General features: G+C 41.3%; 1 long non-coding RNA gene across 1 annotated transcript in view; it reads left to right on the forward strand.

Moving 5' to 3' along the window:
* Window positions 1-20,211, forward strand: part of LOC122802777 — a 192,094-nt gene that overhangs the window by 140,063 nt on the left and 31,820 nt on the right. Inside the window, exon 2 of the long non-coding RNA XR_006364977.1 lies at window positions 505-658. This is a non-coding gene — a long non-coding RNA (uncharacterized LOC122802777). The remainder of the gene's footprint in view (window positions 1-504; window positions 659-20,211) is intronic.

Raw genomic sequence — 20,211 nt, forward strand, 5'->3', positions numbered from 1 at the left:
ACATTCGAAAAGTTTGGTTTCGGTTTAACTTTTCGTTGTTTCGAACGGCAAATGTTTTGCCTTTCGAAATAACGATAGTAAACCTGTGTGTGTGTGTGTGTGTGTGTATACACACACCACTCTATCTACACTCACACACACACACACACACACACACACACACACACACACACACACACACACACACACTGGCCACTGCTTGAATTCTGGAAAAAAAGGTATGTAGCTAAGAGAAAGGCTGTTTAGAATGCCCAGTAGTTATGTTTTGTTTGACTTGCATTTTTTTCATTTGCACATTTGCATGTAATTTTAGTTATATATTGTGACAGTTAGCATCGCCAACCAAGTATGTTCCTTGTACATTAGTTGTTATATTACTTTTTTGCTATCTAAATGGTCCACACTGGTTATTTTCTTTTAATAATAATGTTTTTTAGGTGGGTTTTTTTGTTTGCTATTTGTTTTCTCACACAGTTCAGAACATTTTTTTATTTTCTTTTTTAGTCACAAGTACTTCCTCGAAGGATACCCACACAGGTTCAAGATTTGATGCTGGAAGTTTCATAGGTGGTATTTTGCTGACTCTTTCGCTTGTAGCTCTGGCGTATCTTTCTTGCAAGTGCATACGTGCACAACGGGGTGTTCGATACACATCTATGTAAGAAGCTGTTTTATTTGTTTTACAAAAGTAAATGTGTCACATCAGAGTGCTTGCCACTGAACAGTTCAATGTTGTTTAATTGTATATCATTTTTAGAAGTTTCTTTGTTGTATTTGCTTGCTTTTTCAGGGGACAAGTATGAGCTCATAATGCATCACAGAAAAAGTACACTTGTTTGTTCATGAAAAGATGTACAGGGGGCCACTCATGCCAGCATCATGTGTGCATTCTTGTATAACTGGCAATAACTGTCAAACCAATGCATTATTTTTTTTCATGCCACTGGCCATACATTCAGGGACTTGGGGAGTTTTGTCAGGCTATTAACTGCTATTTCTGCTTGTTTTGCATCTCCTTTGAGTTCAATGTCTGTTCTTACATTTACATTTTTTTTATCTTTCTTTTTCCAAAAGTTTTTTCAGGCATTTTCTGTCACCGTCATTATGAAAGCACATCTGTGCTGTTAAGTGTCTGTTCTATTATCTTCTAACTAGCCCATCACTGACGGATATTTGAATCAGGTGTAAAGTTCATTCTTGATGTTCAGCAGTATTTCGTGTAACTTAGGACAATGCTTCTGAAGCACCAGACCCAGGAGCATGGAACAGGGACCTTTGGGCATGAGTATCATTGGCTACCTCCTGCTTTGAGTATTTATAGTGCCAAAATCCTAAGTAGAAAGTCTGAAAATCTCCTATGCAGTCAAAAAGTACAGTTGTGTACCTACCATAAATGTAGATGTTCGAGAGTATTCACTGTTGCAGTCATTACACTCGGGTTATCCTGCTGGCAGGCTACCCGCAGTCAGCCAGAATTACAAAGTCTAGGTCTGGCGTCTGTTGCTGTCGCCTCTTCCCTGACGTCAGTGTGCCAGGGGTATAAAAGATGCAGCCGACTCCATTTTCTTCAGTTTTTCTTGCCCCAGATGTCAGGTGCCCCCAAATAGGTAGGCTTGAAAAATTATGCCAAAAAGCATGCATGTAGTAAAATAAACATTTCCTTCATCTACAAGCAAATACACCATATAGGTTGTATAGAATTGAGAAGTACAGAAAAGTCCCAGCAAAGAAAAGGGGGATGGTGGGTGGGTAACCTGGACTGCAACAGTGAATACACTCGAACATCTACATTTATGGTAGGTACACAACTGTACTATGTTCATCGTGTTTCACTGTTGCAGTCATTACACTTGGGTTGAATCCCAAAGACGAGGTTGGGTGGCTGGGCCTAAATAGGATTAGGAGAGGCTACCAGGCCCTGCAGAACTGCAGTGGCAAAGCCTGCTCTGGATTTAGAGTAGAGAGGTAAGTGGTAGTGCTTGGTGAAAGTGTGCACTGAACTCCAGGTTGCACCCACTAAAATGTCTTTGGTTGGTATTCCTCTAAGGAAGGCTGCTGAAGTGGTTGCTGCTCTGGTAGAATGTGGCCTAATGCCCTTAGGCACTGATTTGCCATGTTGTGAATAGCAGAAGCAAATGCAGTGTCCTATCCATTTTGAAATAGTCTGCTTTGAGATGGGCTTTCCTTGTGATCCTGCAGCATAAGCTACAAACAGTTGCTCAGTTTTTCTGAAAGCTTTTGTTTTGTCCAAGTAGAATCGTAGCTGTCTGTGTATGTCCAAAGCATGCAGAAGTATCTCCCCTTTATTATGGGGATTTGGATAGAATGTTGGCAAATGAATGGTTTGGTTAAGAGCCACACTGGATACTACCTTTGGCATAAATGTTGGGTTTGTCCTTAGAGAGACCCTGTCCTGATGAAAAATGATGAAAGGTTCCACTGCCATTAATGCCTGTAACTCTGAGACTCTTCTTGCTGAAGTTATTGCTAGGAGCAGAGCAGTTTTCCATGATAAGAATTTTATATCAGCTGTATTGGCTGGCTCAAAAGGAGGCAGTGTGAACTTTTCTAAAACAAAATTGAGGTCCCAAGTAGGTATTGGTGCTCTTCTTGGGGGTCTTATGTTTTTTGCCCCTCTGAGGTACTGTCTTAGTAGTGGATGAGAGAAAATAGGAGGTTCCGTATTGTAATGAGCTGAAATGCCAGAGGAGAGGCATGGATCTTAATTGATGAGAAGGATAGGCCTTTGTCCAGCATCTCAGCTAGGTATTGTAAAATCTGAGGTATATTTGGAACAAGTGGTTTGAGTCCTTGTGCCTGGTTCCAACCACAGAATATCTTCCATTTTTCTGCATAAGATTTCCTAGTGCTGGGCCTCCTGGCTTCTAAAATGACATCCATAACAGCTTTAGAGAGAGGTGCGGTCTGATTGGCTATATTATCTGCCATGCAGCCAGATTTAAGGTTCTGAGTTGACTGTGCAGAATCTGATTGTTTTGTTGAGTCAGATGATGAGGAATTTGAGGTAAAGGCCAGGCTGGGCCTTGAGACAACCTCTTTAGGATTGGGTACCAGTGCTGGCGTGGCCAGTCTGGGGCAATCAGGATCATTCTTGGCTTCTCTTGTCTGACTTTTAGGAGCACCTTGGGAAGAAGAGGCAGTGGAGGAAAGGCATAAACTGTTAGGGTTTTCCAGCTGAATGATAGAGCATCCACTTTCCATGCTTGTGAGTGGTAAGTTCTTGTGCAGAATCTCTGTAGTTGGCAGTTGTGAGGGGAGGCAAAAAGATCTATGTCTGGATGTCCCCATTTCCTTGTTATCATGCTGAAGACCTGTGGATTTAGTTTCCATTCGTGAGGATCCATGAGATTTCTGCTTAGTTCGTCTGCCAGTGTATTTTTTGTTCCTGGCAGAAATTGTGCCTGCAGATGTACTTGATAGGTCAGTGCTGTGTTCCACAAAGTCATGGCTTGCCTGCAGAGGGGGTAGGAATGTGTGCCCCCTTGCTTGTTTATGTACCACATTTTCTTTAGTATTCTTTAGTAATAGTTGCCCTGGATGTAGAAGATCCTTGAAGGCTGTCAGGGCATTCTGTACAGCTAGCATCTCTTTTTGATTGCTGTGAAGATGCATTTGTTCCTTGGGCCACATGCCCTGAGTACATTTTCCTGCCATGTGTACCCCCCAGGCATAATCCGATGCATCTGTTGTTATTGTCTGCCTGGCTGTGGGTAAGGTGAAAGGCTGTCCCTTGTGGTGACAGGCCAGTGCCCACCATCGAAACTCCTGTTGCAGGCAGGGGAATTGAGTTATTATTGTTTCTAGGCTGTGGCAATCTTGAGTCCAAACACTTTTTAGATACCATTGTAGTTTCCTCATATGCAGTTTTGCATATGGAATTAGTAGAATGCAGGATGCCATGAAGCCCAGGGCCTGCAGAATTTTTCTTGCAGGGAGCTGGGTCTTTGTTGCCATTATTTGAAAGTAATGAGTCAGTTGCCTTTGCTTGTCTGGCGTGAGATAACCATCTGGGCAGTTGTATTTAAGCTTGCACCCAGGAATATTATCTCTTGAGAGGGCACTAGTTTTGATTTATTTTTATTTACTGTGTACCCTAGGCAAATTAATAATCTTTTTACAAACGCCAGATGCTTTAGTAGAATGTCCTTGCTGTCTGCTTGAATAAGGCAGTCGTCCAAGTAGGGATATATTTGAATTCCTTTTTGTCTGCAAAATGTAATTACTGGTGCCAGGCATTTTGTGAAGACCCTGGGCGCAGTAGATAAGCCAAAGGGCAGTGCAGAGAATTGGTAATGCATTAAGCCAGCTATGAATCTGAGGTATCTTCTCCAAGATTGTCTGATTGGGACATGCAGGTATGCCTCCTTGAGGTCCAAAGTAACTAGCCAAGCCTTTTTGCCCAGCATGGGTAGGAGATGCTGCAGTGTTAACATTTTGAATTTTGGAACATCCAGGAAAGTATTTAGGATTGACAGGTCCAGTATTGGTCTCCAGGCTTTGTCCTTTCTGGGTACCAGGAAAAGTCTTGAGTAAAATCCTTGTCCCTGTTCTTGCTGTGGTAGTCTTTGAATAACTGTCATGTCCATTAGACCAGAAATTTGTTTTTGTGCCTCTGCCCATTGGTTTTGTGGCAGGTCCGGCATACCTTTTGATTTTGGAAGGGTGTGAAAGTGGAACCTGTAACCCTGAGAAACAATATTCAGTACCCATTTGTCCTGGGTGATCATGTGCCAGTTTTGTGAGAAAAGTGCTAGCTTTCCCCCTAAGGGTGCTGCCAAAAGTTAAGTGCTTGGCATTTGTAGAGGGAAGTCATTGGGACTGTTTCCTATAAGGTTGTCATTTGTCTTCTCCTCCTTTGGGGGCTGAAGCACCCCATTGTTTAGGTCTGTATGAGCCTTGGGGCTGAGATCTGCCTCTTGGGCGTCTGTATCTGCCTCTTTGTGGCCTGTCTGACACCGGAAGGGACCAATTTTTTGAAGGCCGGTTTCTGCTAAACCTAGGTGGTTGGACCTGTAAGAAATCCTTTACTGTCTGCATTGATTTTGCTTTATCCTCCATTTTCTTTAACACCTCTTCTGCCTTAACACCAAACAAAGTATCATGCTAAAGTGGAGCATCCAATAATTTTACTTTAACATGTTCAGGTAAACTTTGTTCTTTCAACCAAGCATGCCTTTGAATGACAGAGCCTGTAACTGCGGCTCTACAAGAAGCCTGTAATGAATCAAAACCACATTGTAGAGTATGCTTTCCCACTTGTTCAGCTGAATGCAATAAATCCTGCATTTCCTTATTGTCAGGACATTCCGAGTTTGTAAGCATTTTCTGTTTTAACAAAGACATGAGGTACTGTTGATATTTAAGCATGTGCAACTGGCAGTTTAAGCCCTTACAGCTAAAGTAGCAGAAGTGTAAACTTTTTTCCCCCATCTGTCCAGAGCTCTAGATCCCTATCAGAGGGGACAGGGTTTTTTGCAGTGGAAGCCTTAACCCCTTTGGGACGCTGAGAAATTGTTTCTGGGTCAGTAGCAGGGTTTTTATAAAGAAATTTATGAGAGTCTGGGATCCTGTAGTACTTGTCTGGCTTGACAGGTGCAGGGAGTAAAGAATCAGGAGACAGACTGCATTCAGAGAAAACACCATCAACAATATCAAGCACAGGGGGGATCGCCAGATGTCTGTGCTGAGGCAATAAAAGAAAGTCTCTGAGCCTTTTCTTGGATTCTGAATAATCCTGGCTCTCCCAATGGAAATGCTCCCTCATGGTGTGCAATGTTTCCTCAAAAGAATAATCCTCTGGTGGAGAGGCTGAAGGGATAGATTCTTCTGCATCAGAGTCCTCATAGGGAGGGAGAGAATATCCCTGATCTGAAGAGGAATCAGAGGAAATAGAAACCTGGTCAGAGGAGTCATAGTCAGTGTCTTGCCTAGGCCTTTTATCAGGAGGGTGAAGGGAACCCCTGATCAAAGTAATTAGGTCCTAGGCCATTTTAAGCATCTGTTTCTTTCGCCTGAATGACTGTCCAGGAGAATGCTGTACTTGTTTCCTTGTCTTTAATGGTGTTTTTGACTTTGCCTTGGCTGCTGTAGTGGACTTAATAGTAAGCTGTGAAGGTCTGAAAACACCCTCAGAAGCCAATGCCTGCTCAGCAGCTCCGGACCCATCTGAGGGGATAGTTTCCGCAGGCCCAATACCTTGAATTTCCAGAGGCCTAGGTGGTCTCCACGTGGGAGTCTGATACGGCCTGTGGCTCTGAGTTAGCAGGTGTCAGGGGCTGCGAAAGCGCCTCACTGAGAACCGGCGACTGGCCTACAAGAGGCTTCGTCGTCGGTTTTGGACCTCGGATGCCTGTCCTTTTCCTTGTCTTTGCGTTTTTTATGAATTCCAGTCGTCTGTTGTTCTGACGGCATTATGTAGTTAAACCTTCGGCCAAAGTAATGTAAACCAAAATCAAACCAATGCTTAATAGTCCGTTTGTTGAATCTAGCACAAAAGCGACAACTAGTAACGTTGTGGTCAGGGCCTAGGCAAGGAATACAGTAAGAGTGAAAGTCCTTATGAGGTATTTGCTTCCCACAAGAAATACAATTGTTAAATTTTACTGACATCAGTCTGGAGCAAGAAAAAGTTTCCCCAATGGGGTACTTAGCTTTATTGAAGACTTCGGTTCTGAAATTCGATTTTGAAAATCTCAGGAGTCGGCCGACCGGCACTTGTGAACTGCTTTTACTTTGGGCACCGCACGGCAAGAAAGACTGAAGAAAATGGCGTTGGCTGCATCTTTTATACCCCTGGCGCACTGACGTCAGGGAAGAGGCGACAGCAACTGACGCCGGACCTAGACTTTGGAATTCTGGCTGACTGCGGGTAGCCTGCCAGCAGGATAACCCGAGTGTAATGACTGCAACAGTGAAACACGATGAACATCCTGATTTTACGGGGGGGGGGTGTCACTGTAGCTGTGCACCATAACATCTGGGTTTACTCATTTGTTTATTTTACATTTGATTACCGGGAAAGTCCGACTGGACACAGGTTCTTTTTCAGTGGAGGCCCGGGGAGAAAAGCCCCAATTAAAAATAAAATACAGTAGACACAAAACAGTACAGAAAAATTGCAGCAATTAGTCACAAAGTAAGCAAAAATACAAAAAAAAAAACCTTTAGCCTAACATACATGGTTGACAGTTTGCAGAAGAGTATGTACTTGATTGGCATACTAATGTGGTTGCTAATTTTCAGAGGAATTTTGCAACGTATCACTATTACATAATGTTTCATGTTGGGTTATTGTGGGAGTGTACGTTTTAAGGTTAACCCAGATATATGCAGTGTCAGTATGGCATATATTCCATATAAATACTGAAGGGGAGAAGTAGAGCATGCATTGGTGTAAGTTCTGAGGTTATATAAGTAACAGAGACTAGCCAGGAGAGGTGCAAGAGCAGAGCCAAGTTTCAGTTAAATGTGACTTTTGGAGTTTTTTGAATTGTACTGTAGAGCAGTCGGAGGTTATTGTAGGTGGCAGTTTATTCCATATTTTGGCAACAAAGTTTGAGAAAAGTGAGTCTCTGGCTGAGTTGTTTACTTTACAGATCTCTAGAAGAAGTTTTTGCTGGAATGTAGAGAACCATTGTTAATGTGTGGTCAAATAAGATTCTGTAGAGCAGGTTTTTTTCTGGTTGATGCAGGATTTTATGAGCAAAGGTTAGTTGGTTAAAGAGTAGTAGTTGTGGTAGTTCTAGCCAGTTTAGTAGTTTGACATGTACTGTCATGTGTTCTATAAGGGGAGTCAGTGGCAAACCTGACAATTTCATTATAACAGGATTCAAGCTTAGCTAAATCAGTTTTTCTGATGGTTAAAACTGAAGAGGCATTTAGGAGTGTTGAAAAGAGGTGCGTGCGAGCAATGGTAGCTTTTGTGTTTGCGATCAGGAATTGTTTGTTTCTGTAGAGCGTATTTATTTTTTGTGTACTTAACTCATTCACTCCAATGGAGCTCAGGAAGTTTGCACTGAAATTTCCAATGGGCGGAGCCTAATCCTTTTGACAGAATCAAATTATGTCCTCACATTTCAAACAAATGTTCATATCTCTGGAACCATAGGTGATAATGAAAGTGGTATGAATTTCAAACTCTTCAGCACAAACTATTTTTATAGTGGTAGTATTCTTTCAGATCTAGGTCTTAAACTGAAGTTTATAAGTCATAGTAAGCACAGTAACTATTGCATTTGGAATGTTTTGTAAACAACTTACAATAGCTCAGCAACCATTCAAGTAATACACATATTGCCAGCAGCATTGTATTCATCTAGCTAAGAGCTTTAATATGAGATTAAGGAGTTCTGTCTGTGTTACTTGGTTGTTGAGATATTTAGAAAAATGTGACAATTATAGCTAAATAAATTAATATAAAAACGTCAATTAATATCTATTTACCTGCACTAGACAGAGGTCAAATATTAATGCAGTTGAGTTTGCCATTGTGTAAGCTTGAAGATGAAATCTTTTAAAACCTTGTACATGTCATGTTTTTGGAATTATTGATGGAAATATAAACAAGCAATGTTTGACCTCCAGAGGCGTCAATTGGAGTTAACTACAAATGCACCTGGAGGTGTTACTTGCATGTAATGAGTTGGTGAGAGACATGTGAATATCGAATTTTAAGCTGCTGTCAATTTCTACACCTGGATGTTTGGTGTGGGTTACTGGTGTGTTGGGGGAGTTTGTGTAGGGTGGAAGAGAAGGATATTGGTTTGATTGGGATTTAGAATGAGTTAGGTTTAGTGGGCCATGTTTTGGCAGCTGGAAGAGAGTCTTGGGTGACGGTCTGGAGATCTTATAGGGAGGAGGCTGCACATATTACTGTGGAGTTGTCTGCGTATTGTATAACTGTGGTGTGAAGAGAGATAACAGTAGAGGCCCAAGGATGGAGCCTTGGGGAACTCCTAGAGTTACTGGAAGAAGGGGGGAGAATTAATTTTGCCATTGAACAGCCTGCTGGCATCCTGATAAATAGCTTTTAAACCAGGTAATCAAGGGAGCACTAAGGCTTAGGGTGGCAAGAATGTTAACAAGTTTGTTGTGATTTACCATGTCAAAGGCTTTAGAAAGGTCTAAGAAGATGGCAGATACAAATTTTCTGTTATTTCTATAGTTATTCACTGTATTGCTGAAGGACATTAGGGCCGTAGTAATACTGTGATAAGGACGAAAGCCATGTTGACTGATAGTAATTTGTGTGTGTGTTTAAATAATGCGTCAATTGTGAGTAAACTACTCACTCTAGGATTTTAGAAAGGGGTGATAGAATGGCAGTTGGGCGATAATTAGTATGTTCGGCGGAATTACTTCCTTTGTGTAAGAATATAATATGAGAGATTTTCCAGATATCAGGTACCAAGCTTTCAGAGATTGATCAGTGTATTAGAATGACTACAGGATATGCTGTTACTTCTGCTGCGATTTGCAAAAAGTCTGCAGGGAGTTTGTCTGCTGTTAATGTGGTTGGCTTTAGTTTTTTAAGTAGTTTTTTATGGTGTTAACAGAGACTGGTTGTAATGTAAAGGAGTTGGTGCCATTTTGTGATATGAGAGGTTCAGAGGTGGTGGTGAGGGTGTTCTGGGAATTTGAGATGGCCAAGATGGTTTCTGTGAAGTGTCTGTTGAACTGGGTTGCAATGGTATCAGATTTGCTGGGTGTAGTGGATTTACATGGGTGTAAAATATTATTAATGGCAGCCCAGAACTTTTGAGGGTTATTATTATGCTTTATTTCAATACTGTGGTAGTAGTTGATTTTGTCAAGTTTAACTAATTTCTTTGTCTTGTTTCTCAGTTGTAGAAATGAAAGTTTTGAGGCTTGTGATTTGTTTTTATGATACTGTTCCCAAGCGTTATCTCTTTATATTATTATGGGTCTGCATTCCTTAGTTAGCCAAGTTGCATAGTTGGCTTTTACTCTAATTGTTCTCGGGGGGGGGGGGTGCATGGCAGTTCAGTTTATCTAGGAAAGTGCTGTTCAAAGATTTAAATAGCATCTTCCAAGGGTTGTTGTCTAAGGGCTTCCCAGTTTACTTGCTAGTAAATATGCATTGGTCTGGTCTTTTGTTTGCACAGCTGTCTTCTTCCTTGAAAAAGCTGATAACTGGCCTGTTGCCTTCTTAAGTACTGACATTCTATGGAGTAAGGCTCCAATAAATAAGAAGTTTCATTATGTACTGTCTTCAGTTCATAGTCACTTGGCTATATTTGCTTCATGAATACAGTATTAGTCATTTGACAGTTACTCTCTTAATTGCTGTTGTGTTGATTTGCATAGACTTTGCAGTTTAGTCATTACGATGATGTTTTTCTTAACAGGAGGGATACGTCTTTCCCTTCCAAACGTACAAACAAATGTGACAATAATAGACAAATGACCTAATCTTAATATATAGTCTTGAGCTTTGTTTATAATTTAATAATGCTGCCAAGTTGAGGACACTGAAAGCACTGTCTTCATATTTAACTAACAAAAAGTTTAAAAAAATTAACTCCCCTCCCAAAAAAGCAAGACAATTTTTTTAGGTCTAAGGATACTTCTTAAAGAAGGAAAATGGAGGAGAGGAGGAGAGAGAAAAAGATCAGTTAAGAAACGGGCATAAATTGAGGCAACAACTGAAAAACCCTAGTTTACAAGCTGATTTCCCGTCAGAATGATTGTGTGTCATTGCAGAAGTACTGAAATAAATTTTTGGGTCTTTGCAAAAGAAAGAGGTTATTCTTCCAGAACAGGTATCCACCCCTTCACATCCTGGCTTTCCCCAGTCAGACATTTTGACTGCAAACAATTTGTATGGATATATGGTTTAGGAGTGATCACTTTCATAGTAGCTCAGTTTAACAACTTAGAACCTTCTCTTACATACTTAGTGGTAAGGCAGGACAAAAGAAAACCGAAAAGATTCCCTTCCAGCTTATCAGTATGGATCCGATAGATTCTGCTTTAGGACTGGACTGAGACTAGTGTAATGCCCTATCACAGTCTTCAGCCTATGAAATAAATGGGTGAATTTTCTGAATGGCTTACCTTAGGCTTTCTTCCCCAAAAAGGAAGTGTGTGTGGGGTGGTGTCTAATAATATATGTGTGGGTGGGGGGGTGTACTTGACTTTGTTGAAATCCCATATTATCGAATCTGTTTGTCGACACTCAAAATATCGAACTCCTACATCATCGAAGCAGCAGAACAACAAAGATTTTCGATAATATGGGATTTCAACAAAGTCAGGTAGCCCCAAAGATGTGTGTGTGTGTGTGTGTGTGTATGGATTCACTTCATAATCTCGAAATACTGAAATCTCGAATTTCAGTTTTTCGAGACCATGAAATCGAATCCACACAACACTGAAACACCAAAATCACGAAGCCCAAAAACGTGAAATTCAACCCACCTAAAACACAGCACACACCAGACCACACATATATACCACAACACCCACATCACAACAAAATGCTATGGAACAACTAGTCACCACTCCCACAAGAGGGGAAAACATACTAGACCTGATCATTACCAACATGGGGACTCTATGCTCCATACCAGAAGTATATCCCTCATTGGTAAGATCAGACCATAAATTAATTTCACTGGATATCCACATCCCGACCCCACACCCAGCCCAGAAAACCACAGTGAAAAACTTCTCAAAAGCGAACTTCACACTTCTCAAAACCGAAGTGGAATCCTTCAAGGCCCCAGGGCCAGTGGAAACTATGGCCCAAACTGCAGAATCCTATATAAACGATTCTACGGACATCTCCAGGAATGCATGGATCATGCTATCCCAAACAAAATCAAGACCCAATCATCCAAAGGCAGGCGTCCAGTCTGGTGGACCCCAGCCATAAATAAACTGTACAACAGAAGGAGGAAGCTATTACATGATAGAGCAAAATCCCTAAAAGGGAAGGCATCTCTGATCAGTACTAGCAAAAAATTACGATCCCTCATAAAATCCTCCAAGGCCAGCTTCGAGAGAAAAATTGCACAGGACACTAAAGACAATCATAAGGCTTTTTCAGTTATGTTAGGAACCTGGGATGCAACTCCCAGACTTGTTCTGAGTTGATTCTAAGCGACAAAAAATACACTGAACCCACAGACATCGCCAATCTCCTGGCAGACGGGTTCAGTGCAAACTTCTCCACCCCCTCCCCCCCAAAAGAACAAGTATCTATCCCAGCAGATTGCAGCCTCCCAAACATCTCTGATGCTCAGGTGAAGGCCGCCCTCTCCGAAGCAAAAAACACTGCTTCCATGGGACCAGATGGCATCCCGAGTTGCGTCCTACATGAACTCCAAGAAGAACTAATCCCTCAAGTAAAACTGCTGTACAATCTCAGCCTCACTACAGGATATGTGCCCAAAGAATGGCGTACAGCAACAGTGGTCCCACTCCACAAAGGTGGCGCCTCTGCGGACCATGGAAACTATCGCCCCATAAGCCTGACTAGCCTAGTCTGCAAGGCTATGGAGAGGATCATCATGGAACTCATAAACAAAGACATTGGGGACCTACAGACACTAGATCCTACCCAATTTGGCTTCGTCAAGGGCAGATTCTGCCTTTTGAACCTGGTCGACTTCTTCAAAACAGTCACCAAGGTCATAGATGAAGAGAAGGTAGTCCACACAGCCTATCTGGACCTCGCAAAGGCATTTGACACAATACCCCACTCGGGCATCATAGATAAGCTATCCAGCCTAAATATAAACCCCTATGTCACAAGATGGGTCGCAAACTGGCTCAAAGACAGAACCCACAAAGTCAGAGTTGCTGGAGCCATGTCAGACTCGAAACCAGTCACAAGTGGCGTCCCACAAGGTTCTGTCCTGGGACCTCTCTTGTTCGGTATTTACTTTTCTGAGGTACAGGCCAACGTGGGAGGACTATGGCTCACCAAGTTCGCAGATGACTGCAAACTGTGCGCCATAATCGACTCTCCAGCTGACACAAACATCCTTCAAAAAGGTCTCGCAGAGACGGATAACTGGTGCCAGAGCCATGGTCTAAAGCTAAATGCCAAAAAGTGTATAGTCATACCCTTTGGCAAAAACAATGTGCCCACAAATTACCATATAGGTGGTAACCCATTAAGTACAGAGAAAGTAATTAGGGATCTGGGGACCCACGTTGATAGCAACCTCTCCTTTGACAACCACATTGCCAAAGTGGTTAGAAAGACCTTCTACATAGCCCACCTCATTATGAAAGGATTCACATCTAGATCAAGAGAGGTAATCGTGCCCCTTTATTCATCCCTCATCAGGCCCATCATAGAATACAATGCCCCCTTTGGGATGTACCTTACCCGACACCTGCAGCAATTAGAAAGACCCCAAAAGTACCTCACCAGGAGGATCAAGGGACTCAAACAGATGCCATATGCTGCTCGGTTAAAAAGCTCCAGCTCTACTTAGTTGCATACCACCTACTTCGAGGCGATCTATGCCTGACATATAAAGCTATGTCCAGCCCAGAATTAATAGACATGCTCCACCTCAGTAAATCTAAATCCCTTAGAACCACACGCTCAAGGGACTTGAACCTCAGCACAGAAATAAATAGAACATGCTGGAGGGACAGATTCATAACCCAGAGGCTTCCTTCACTCTGGAATAGAATTCCAATTCATGTTAGGCAGAGCACCTCACTGACTCTCTTCAAGAAGAGTCTTGATGAGTGGATGGGGGATCGTAGGTTTGTCCCGAGGATTACTTCTGTGTCACTATTAGACAGAGGCACAGTAAACTAAACTTTAAAAAGGGCACAGTATACTCAAATCAAGGGGTGGCGTAAGCCAAACATAATTGCGCTAGGCTTATAAATGCCCCAGGGCAGATAGCCTAGTATGAACCTATGAAACAAAGCAACACACATCCACAAACCTACAACACAAATAAGCAGGGTGGCAACCCCCCCTGCACCCTCCATGTAAGGGGTTGCGCCCCCCCCACACCCACCCCTATATATATATATATATATATATATATATATATATATATATATGTACATACTAACTCAGAGATCGCACAAACAGTAAACAAAAGCAAACACACACATTCTAGTAACTTAAAAGACAAGCCCAACAGCTATATCCTTGTCTTTTGGCCACCGGCAAAGAAGGGCTGTTAATTACCATTCCTCTCATTTAATAAAGAATCTGGAATTATGGGCAGGTATAATGAGAAAGACTTCACTACCACTGCCATCTGTGTGTCTGCCTATCATTAAGGGCTATTGTACTGTTTAGCTTATACAGTTTCTTGCTAGATCTTTATATATGACCATTTACAAGAAAATATTCATCCTCTTCCTCCTAGGGAAGCAAAGGGTAACTTAAAATTTTAAAATAAACTGTCATACACGGGAAGTGTGCAGCTACACAGTATATTTTTTTTGGGGGGGGGTAGGAGTGCAAATGTTGAAGTAAGCACTCAGTGCTGTAGTTACTGCATCTCTACCATCTTCGTCTGAAGAAGTATCTAGTTGTGAAGAGAGGCATACCCCAAAGATGTGGAGATACAGCTTATGGATGCACCAGTGACCACTGAAATCTTATTTGGAAAGCCATCAGACAAGGTTTAAGGGGGCATAGAAAAACTAAAACAAGAGTAGTCCTGCTATGCATCCTTGCGGTCAGCAAGCAGTTCTGTGAAAGAACTGTGCAGGGTGGCACTACTAACTGCATTATAGTTCAGGTTCCAAGATTAGCACACACAGGCCCAAATCTTTCCCTCATTCCAAGACAGAGACAAAAATCATGTCCTTTCACACACAAGCACTGTGTGATTCAGTCGTGCACTGTCCCAGTGCTTGCCCACATACACACACACAACATGACTTATCTCCTTGGCTAGGCTTAAAATGGCCCCTTTTTGTATTAGCCTAGTATTCTATAATACTATGATATGTACGAGCCAAAAGGATGTTGCTCAGACTTAGTACTTTTAGAACGCTACCCTCCCCAGGCAGAGTTCAGATTTCTGTAACTTCCAAACTGTATAAGTAGAGTTACTGGGCAGCAGGCCAGAAAGGTGATTTACATAGACTTCTCCAGCGTAGTACTGCATGTGTATGTGGCACTCCAAACCTCACTGACTAGAATGTCCAGTGGCGATCCCAGTCATTGAGGATAGCTATGACACTGAATAGTTTTGTGAGATAGTCATATCTGCTTGTTCTCATCTTGCATACTTTGTAGGTAACTAGAAATACTGTCTCTGATTTTATATAAAGTAATAACGCACTATCATATTGGCAGCACACCCTTTAGTAAGGGATTTGGGGACACACATAGACAGCAGTCTAGCATTTCACCATCATGTGCCTACAGTAGTGAGGAAATCATTCTATGTTGTGCAACTTATAAGCAGAGGTATGGCATCTAGGTCCAAGGAGGTCATTGTTCCACTGTATTCAGCATTCATCAGACCTATCATTGAATATAGTACCCCCTTTGGTATGTACCTTACCCGGCATATCCAACAATTGGAGCAACCACAGACATTCCTCACTAAAAGAATACAGGGCGTAATTAACATGTCCTGTCCAGACCGCCTCAAGGCCCTATCCCTATATTCTGTCTCCTACAGGCTGTTGAGGAGAGATCTATGCCTGGGATACAGACCACTGTCAGACCCCACTCTGATGAACCTCCTGCATATCCCCAAAACAAACAGTACCAGAATTACCCATTCTAAAGTGTTAAACCTTGCCTGTGATATAAATAGGACCTGCAGGTGAGAAAGGTATGTATCCCAGAGACTACCCTGTCTCTGGAACAGGCTCCCCATACATTTGAAACAGAGTTCCTCCCTAACCCAATTCAAGTGTAACTTGGAAATTTGGATGGGGAACAGAAAATTCATCCCTGGTTTGGTACGTACCTATGTCTCGAATGGACACGGGCAGCCTGTAAATGGTTCATCTCCCAAACCCTTGATTGTAAATGTTTCATCTCCCAAGCCCCTGCTTACACTTATCAAGGGGACCAGAAATTGTCAGAGATTTGGGATAAATGGCTAGGCTTAAAAAGGCCCTTGTAGTCTTTAGCCTAGTAAACTGCTATGAACCTATAAAATGTTTTGTTACTTAAATTATACCAGCTATTTTTAACATCTATGTAAAGATAATAGATAGAGCTTTACGATTACAAGGATCTTTTTTTTCTTGCAGATGTGAACATTAATTTGCTGCAATGCAGTTTTGTTGATATCATTCCAGTTTTGATATGTTTACTAATGTGATATTCATTCATATTTCACTGACAAATAACTATCTGGGAAGCAGTGCTAGTTAGACACCAAATATAGTGCAAAGCTTTTCCAGCATTATGTAAGCTTTCTTTTGATATCATGAAGTACTATTTAAACAATGTCTAGTTCACACTATTAACAAGTGGTTTATATTAATTATTACTGAAAAGCATGTTTTCTCGATTACTGACCACCCCATTTGGATTAAGAGCCATTTCTGACCTTTGTGCCGACTGAGCTTGTAAAATGATATTCCACAATGCTTCCAAGTGGACATTGTCTGACATATACACATAAATGGGATGTTTATACATGTCTGCATAATTTATTGTTAAACACACATAAATATCTGCAAAGCCTTGGTAGATGGACACCAGTTATCAGAAGTTTTTAAAGTGTTACATCTTTCATTTAGTACTATAAAGTACCATATAAACTTATTCTGGGTTAAGGTGTTAGAATAAGTATTAATGTTGCACATTTTTCGTAGTTTCTCATGAAAACGAGTCATGTTAGCTAACTTGCTGACTTTCCCTTTGAGTCAGGAGCTATCTGTGACCTGAGAGCTGACTGGGCCTTTGAAATGCTGTTCAGCAGTGCTTCCAAGGAGACACTGTATTTTGTATTTATGTAAACATATTTATGTATACTAGCATATTTTATCGCTACAAAAATGTAAATATCTGCAGAGTATTGATAGTTAATTTCCAGGTGTCAGCGAGACGCTTTCAAGCATTGTGGAAGCTTTTATTTGATAGCTTGAAGTGCCATATAAACTTATGTGTCTTTATACAATATGTTCATTACTTTAGATCAAAATTAATCTATGGCTATGTTTTACCCATAGCAGTACTAGTGTATGGCCTTTGTTATGTTTCACTCGTACGTGTACTAGTATATGACCTTTTAGTTCTGTGCTGTCACCCATAGCATATGGCTTTTGTCAGATAAGTGCACCTCAGTTCCGCTGTGTTTCACCCATGCCTGTAGCAGTTTATGACTTCTGTAACTTGTGTGTACTTCAGTCTAAGTGCCCATTACCATACCTATAGTAGCACTGTATAGCTGTGGCTGTGTCACTTCCTTAGTTTGTGTACAAGTTACAAAACTGACTAGTAGCTTGTATTTCCTTCATGAAATTAAAGGTGATGTGGAGGGGGAGCAACATATACTGCCTTCATTGTTTACTTGTCTGATGATAACTGTGGCAAAATATGACCTTGGCCTTAACTTCTAATCTTTTAGTATTTTGTTTCCTGACAGTGTGGCTTAAAATGCAGTTCATTACCCCTGTGTTGGCATTACAACTTACAGATTACAGAATGTATTCTTATTTTCACTATTGGCAAAATGCAGCCATGTCAAATAATATTTGCAATGCATACATATGACATGGATGTCTGCATTGCACATAATGCTGGTTTAACGTTATGGCAGCATAGAATGAGCCATCAGACTGTTCCTAGTTATAGGATACTACAAAGCAGTCATTGCACAAGTTAGTGTCACATGCCATAACAGCATTTTGATGGCTCTGAGCACTTCTTTCTGAAAGACAGCCATCCAAACCACTGACCTTTACACATTTTAATGTGGCCCCTGTACAGTGGACTGTTCATTGTCTTCTCAGGAGCACTTCTTTTCTAGTACAGTATAAAACTGGATGTTTGACAGCTCGTCATGGAACTTTGTCCACATTTGCTAATGAATATTGGCATGCAGTTGTGAAAAACAGGATTTCTGCACATTGGTTCTACATGGTGGCCTGCATTTTATTGGTGTCTAAGTGTGTTGACAGCAAACAAATGATATTTCCCCATTAGCGTTTCCCTTGTAGCCATGCTGTGGTCAAGTTGTCATTCAGCATAGTTGTGTCCATACTCCCACAGCTATAAATTCTGTGCTTAGGTAATGTTTTGGCCAGACTGATTGATGTTTACAATGTTGTAGTGAACATGCTAACATTTCCCTATCAAATCCTTAGTGTGATCTTTTGCTTTATGATGTGCAAGCCCAGCTTCTGGTGTTTTCCTACTTCCTTCCTGTATCCACTGTGGACATCAGCCAGCATCCACACCTTCACACCATACTTCTGTGGCTTGGCTGGTTTGAAATCTTGGAAGGAAGATGACCATAATTTGCCACAGTGCCTCATTCACAAAAAAAAAAAAAAAAAAAAAAAAAAAAACTTTTTGAAAATTATAGTGAGTCTTAAAGACCTTAAGAAGCATATGTATAACAGACTACATGGGGTGTAGTTTATCATAGTCAAGCTGTCCCTTGGGTGGGTTGGTGGGGTTGTCAATCAACTGAAAATCCCAGTGGATTTTTTCAAACCTCATATAGAGCATTATCTTTCCTATGAGGTAATTACCTTACAAAGTATGCATGACCCAGTACTTCCTGTACTTGGGCAGACATAACAGAGATATGCAGATATAGACTGCAGACAGTGCTTTAATGTCATCTACACTGACTAGTGTCAGGCGTGGATCTAGAAGTACGACAGCATGCTGACAGTGCAAACTGTAGTGGTTGGTCTCCTCCAGAATTTTTGTGTATGGCAATTCTGGGAACAAGAGATTTCTGAAATATGACTTGTTACAGTCTGAGGCCTTGTATTTTGTGGGTTCCACATGATGCAGTTCATTATCCATTCACATACGGATGTGGGACTGGCACTTAGGTCCAGTGTTTTATGCAGTGAAGGTGGTATATGCCCTAACCGTGATTGTGCTACTTTGACATGCGTTTCCTGTATGTTGTTGCTTGATGGGTATTTTCTGTTGCCACTAGAAGAATGCTTCAAATGCATCACCAGAGAAGGTGCTTCATCATCACCACAGAACACTGGATCACCAAGAAGTGAAGATCACCAAACACAGTTTATCAAATAATTGCAGTACAGAGCTTGGTAGTTTCCTGTTGTTATAATTGCACCTTTTGCAGCCATGTAATTCTGTGCTTGGCTTGTTAGGTGACTTGGGTTCTTCACAGAATCAAAATGGTCCTTTGACTGACCATGCAACACAGTAATTTGAAGTGGATGGATGCAGTGAATGGACCATCGTTGCTCATCTTCACTCTCTGTGGCTCCACTATGGAATGGCCAGAAAATTAACACCATCTTCCTTACCAGTGCAACTGCACCTAATCTCCACAAGTTTGAGGCCATCTTCCTCATCACCAACAGTGGAGCACAGTGGCTTTATCTCCATGATTGAAATATCTTAATGCTGCAGATAATATTTTCCTTATCACCGTCTTGTAGAAGAAAAAGTCAGTACCATCTTTCATTGATTCCCTTCTTTTGTCTTTTTCATCAATATCAGCAACCTCATCTCTTGCCTCCATGTAATCAGAGAAATCTTTATCTTGGCAGTAATTAGAAGCATTAGTCTTGAAAAGTCAGTTTCTTTCAGGTATGAAGACTGACATTTTTATTAGAAGATGGCCTTGATACACTGGTAAATGTGTTGAATGGATTATTTTCAGGTATGGCAGGACCTGTTCCTTCCCTTTTCAGCTCCATATGATTTCCATTGATAGGCAAGGGCAGTTTCTTGTACTGCTGGGATGGAGTAGTATGGAAGGCATTGGTATATGTGAATTATAGTACTCTGTTACCAGCTAATGAATGTGTTGTAATGGGCGATGCCAGTAGTACTTACTGTCTCTGCATTTGGTGTGTACATGATAACAGTTTAGAGTAAGTACACACACACATCAGTAATTACATGCCAGAGTCGAGTGAAAGGCATTTATCTCTGCACAAGAAGACCATAGTAATTCACTTTTTAGCTTCTGTCCATCATGAATGGCTGGGAACTTTTTACAAATATGTAAACAGTACCGCTGATGCCGTCATCCAGAAATGAGACAT

The sequence above is a fragment of the Protopterus annectens genome, chromosome 5.part0 (assembly GCF_019279795.1).
Source record: "Protopterus annectens isolate FY-2018-M chromosome 5.part0, PAN1.0, whole genome shotgun sequence".
Classification (NCBI taxonomy): domain Eukaryota; kingdom Metazoa; phylum Chordata; order Ceratodontiformes; family Protopteridae; genus Protopterus; species Protopterus annectens.